The sequence below is a fragment of the Ursus maritimus genome, unplaced genomic scaffold (genome assembly GCF_017311325.1).
Source record: "Ursus maritimus isolate PB19 unplaced genomic scaffold, ASM1731132v1 scaffold_14, whole genome shotgun sequence".
NCBI lineage: Eukaryota > Metazoa > Chordata > Mammalia > Carnivora > Ursidae > Ursus > Ursus maritimus.
In genome coordinates, this window is record NW_024423786.1 from 61,492,059 (window position 1) to 61,497,104 (window position 5,046).

The following is a 5,046-nucleotide window of genomic DNA, read 5'->3' on the forward strand; positions in this document are numbered from 1 at the left end:
GGCGGGGCGGGGCGGGGCGGGGCGGGGCGGGTGGCCCAGCCGGTCTCTAGCGCCACCTGGCGGTCGGGGCGCCCGGGCGAGAGGCCGGCCGGCCCACGCATTTCTCCGAGTCCCGCAGACCCCGCGCAGCACGGGAGCTGCGGCCCCAGCGTGGAGTGCGTCTGCCCTGGAAGGGACGGGCCCCCACGAGTGGGCGGCCGCGGCCGGAGGGGTCCCGAGCGCCACTCACCCCCCGGGAGTCAGGTGCGGCCTGTCCCGGGGAGCGGAAGCGCAGCCTCGACCCCGCAAAAGGGGTAGGCGGAGCCGGAGGGAGGCTTGGGGTGGGGGCTTCGGGGAAGGAGGAGAAAGGGGAAGCTCCGACGAGCTGCTTCCTTCTCTCACTGCGACCCAGCGCCCCACTTCCTCCTCCTACTTCTATTTTCTTTGGGTGCTCTTAACCTTTAAAATGCCTGCACCGCTGGTGCTCAGACGGGCTCCTGGACCCCCACCCCTCTGCAAGAAGGCAGGCTTTCAGCACCGCACCTCCAGCCTCCGGGCTGACATCCCCCCTTCCTCCGCCGGTGGCTGTCACTGGGCCATTTCTCAGCCCCCGAAGCGGGGGGAGGGGTCGTCTCCTGAGTCCAGGCCCTCTTCTGGCACCCCTCTCCTTCCCCCCACAGACACGCTGGCAGGAAAAACTCAGCACGGAATTGCGGGAGTCCCTGCGCTGCCCTGTGCCTCGTTTCCACGCTTACAAAATGAGGGTAGGAACGTTGTGCCGGCAGCCCTCGCAAGGAAAGAATAGCCCTTGATTTCAGAATTAACACAGGGCAAGGCTGAAATTTCCACTTCCACTATTGAATGGGACTCTGTGTCACAATAATCTGTTGACGGCGCTTGAAACTGGCCACAAGGTCGGACGTTACTGTTGGTCAAAAGCCACAGCCCTACCTGAGGCTTTGAGAGATGTGTACACCAATGACTTTTCTCTTCCTGACTCCCAAAATACCAAGAAAAAGCAACTTCCCCAAAGACACAGAAACAGAAAGTACCCTTGGGCGAACACGACGACGGTCTGGTTCCAGCCTGCAGTTCGAGCTGGAAAGGCGCGCAGAGCCCCGTCTAGTATTTGTATGCGTCATCCCCACCAGGACCCCCGCACGCCACCAGTTCACAAATAAGGAACCAGAGCCACGGAAGACTGAGAGGGCACGCTGCGGTCACACGACTTGATAAGGGTGGGCACGGACTCCAGGATCCCCAATCCCTATTCTTTTCCACCACGAAAAAAGGAGAAAGGGGGAGAGGGAGACAGCCCAAGGTGGCCAGGGTGGGGACGCTGGGGTGGAACTGCCCAGGAATCAAGAACTGGGTCGCCGGATTGATGTGTTGGATTGCGACATCACTTGCAAGGCCCAAGAAGACCCTAGAGAAGTCATGGCATCCTTGACTTTCCCCATGTCCTTGGTATTCCCAAACCTGAAGATAGAGGAAAGCAGAGTTGCCTGTTAGAGCTCACTGCCAGGGAGCTGAGCATGCCATGAAGCCCACTTAGTCCCATCCTGCATCCCCTGGGTTTGCGTGGTATCCCACCCCCTTACTGAGCTCCACCTGCGTGTCTCCGTGTCCTCAGAGGCCAGGCCACTGCCCTGGAGATCTGGTCAACACCTGACACCTACTGGCCAGAACTTGGAACTACAACCACTCAGGCACATTGTTCCACCTTCTACTCTGACCTTCCCCAAGCCGTTGGTGAGACTGGAGGTGCCCTTGTCACTCAAGGGCACTCGTGTGGCACCTGATTCCGTAACACTTTGTACAGCTCTTTGTAGTTGCTTTACTTAAAAATGTATGTCTGGGGTGCCTGCGTGGCTCAGTCCGTAGGGTGTCTGCCTCTGGCTCAGGTCATGATCCCAGGGTCCTGGGATTGAGTCCTGCATCAGGCTCCCCGCTCAGCGGGGAGTCTGCTTCTCCCTCTCCCACTCTCGCTGCTTGTGCTCTCTCTCTCTCAAATAAATAAATAAAGTCTTTAAAAAATAAAATAAAAATATATGTCCATCTGTAATCTCTCTCCTTTCACTGTCTTATGTTTTCAAAGAGGATTCTACCCTGTCTCTGCTTCCTCTTCTAACATTTATCCTCAGTGCTCTGAAAATAATCACCAAGGAAACACTGAAATTGAATAAATAAGTAAGTAAACGGAGAACGGACAACGCTTCCTTAATGGTAGAATTCCAATGACTAAATGTAGAAGGAATGATGGAATTAGAAAATCACCATTTGGCAGACATCACAGTAATAATTTTTGCAGGCAAGAATCATCAATGCATGCTCAGTGTGTTGGCCAAAGGTGTGATGATGAATGGGTTATTTGCTTAGACTTAAAGTAGTTCCCCGAGACACCTGTTAGCTACAAAGGAAAGAATAGTAACTTGACAGTGTAGAAACCAGGGAGACTCTACCTTAACCAAGTGAAAAATATTGACAGTATCATAGCAAGGCATAGAAACATCCTTTATCTCTTGATTTGATGTGCTAAGAAGAGCACATCATTTCCATGGCATTCTGGTCAAAAATGCCTTACCCCTGGGGGTACCTGGGTGGCTCAGTTGGTTAAGCATCCGTCTCTTGATTTTGGCTCAGGTCATGATCTTATGGGTCATGATTTCATGGGTCATGGCACTGAGCCCTGCACTGTTGGGCTCCCTGCTGCTTGTCCCTCTTCCTCTGCCCCTCCCCCCACTCACATGTGCACATGCGCTCTCTCTCTCTCTCTCACAATTAAATAAATAAATAAATAATATTTTTTTAAAAAATGCCTTACCTCAGTCTAACCATAAGAAAACATCAGACTAAGCCAAATGGAGGGACATTCTGCAAAATCTTCCAACAGCGTAAAGGTCAGGACACAGAAGACCACGGGACAGTGTCACACAACAATTGAATACAATGAGGGATTCTGGACTGGATCCCGGACCAACAAAAAGGACATTAGTGGCAACATTTGACTAAAGTCTGTAGACTCACTAATGGTACTATATCAATGTTAATTTCCTGATTTCAATAATCATACTATGTCATGTTCTATCCTAGTATGTAGGGAGGCTGCTTGAAAGTTTCATGGGAACTCTCTTCGCAACTTTTTTTTTTGTAATTCGAAAACTGTATCAACATATAAACTTTAAAGAGCAAAAATAAATAAATAAATGTTCCGAATCTTACAAACACTTGAAAAACTTCCCCTTTCGTTTTCTGCTATTAAAACTTAAAAAGGAAACTATAGACCACTCTTCTCTACGATACAGATATAAAAATCTCAAGTAAAATAAGCACAAACTGTATTCGGCCTTTCGTGAAAACGGTAATACGCCACGACAAAGTAGGGTTTGTTCGAGGAATGCCAACATCCTGGAGGAGCCCTAAAGGGATTCAGACATATTTGATGCCTCGCGTGGACTGGTTTCCCCAAAGCATCGCTGGTCAAAATTCAGGGGCTTGTGAAGACGGGTTTGTGGGAAGAGTGACCTCCAGTGGAAGTTCCAGAAGGTCAACATAGGAGACACTGATGTTCTGACTGATCAGCCACCATTTTAAAATTTAGATGGGACATTTGGGGAGCAGCCGGTGGAGATGGGGCCAACCTTCACCCCCCACTCCTTCCAAGCCTGTTCTTTGGTGTTGCAACCAGTGGGAGTGTGACCGCTATCGCTGGCCAGCCTCATAGCTTAGCATCTGAACCCGATGGGGAAAGAGCGTCAGGCAAGAGCACAAGGAGCTGCTTTCATTAGGGTCCTCCAATCTGGACACAGCAGCAGAAGGGCCAGAAGAGAGGGTGGGGAGAAGCACACAGCGAGAAAGAAGCTGGAAGACAGGCACAGGGCCCAGAAGCTCGAGTGTCTCTGCGAGCCAAGAGGTCGAGCTTATGGACCGAACTGGCCAGAAGGTGTTCATTTCCTATAGGAGGGAGTTTCATGACAGCATTGTTGCTACTCTGTGCCTCCTGAAACAAACCCTGTTGACATTTCATTCTTGTATTTTCCCCCAGTTCCATAAGATTTTCTTTCCCCACACACAGTACTCTTATGATTTCTTTTCTGGTGGCATCTTCCACTGTATTCTTCCAAGAGACACACTTTGCATATTAAACCTATAGGAATATCCTTTGCTTCCCCGGATATATATACCGTTGCTTCCATGTCTCTTGAAGCCCATAACCCTCTTGGCTTCTTCTCTTTTTTTCCACATTCGCTAGAGACATGATTACAAGAAATATTTCACCTTCGCCTAATCCCGTTATAAGAAAAACGACAGGAATACAAAGCTGGCAGTTGACCCTTGACCTTGATGTCTAGGAAACAATGGGGTATGGAGAAAACAGGGTGTGGAAAGCATGCAAATAAGCTAAAGGAGCCCCTCTCTCGCCTCCCCCTCCCCACCCAGTGGGGGCAGCTCCAGCGGGCTGTGGGCATGTGGGACTGCAGGACTGGTGTGGTCAGATTTTATCATTTTTAAAGAGAGATCAGAAATTGGAATTATTAATCTGAAATCCCTTGATTTTTAAATGCTGGCAGCTAATTCGAAACAGTGTTTTAAAACCCCTGGCAGGCCAAACCAGACATGACCCTACTGAGTTCCAGTCGGTGACATCTGTTTTATATTACGCAGGTGGGAGCCGCACCAGTGAGACCCGAGTTATTTCTGTTAATGTGAGCTAATTTGTTCCCACTGGCTCCGGAGACACTTCGTTTATGGAAGGAGGGCCAACGTTAAAAGTTTATGAATGTTGTTCATCATACGAATGGGACACAGGAGAAAAACCATATAATTACCTTAATAAGATGTGCCCTGATGAAAACGCATAGTGACTGGGGGGAGAAAGACCTTGTCAAGATGATAAATGCATCGATCGCAGTCCAACAAACAAGAAGATACCTAGTGATGACCCGGAATGGAGAGCAAATATAGTCCTCAAGAGCAAAGTAATTCCTNGCATTCCTGTGAAAATGAGGAATAAAACAAGGATGTCACGCTGTGGATGGTGTCAACAATATTCTGAAATTCGAGGGA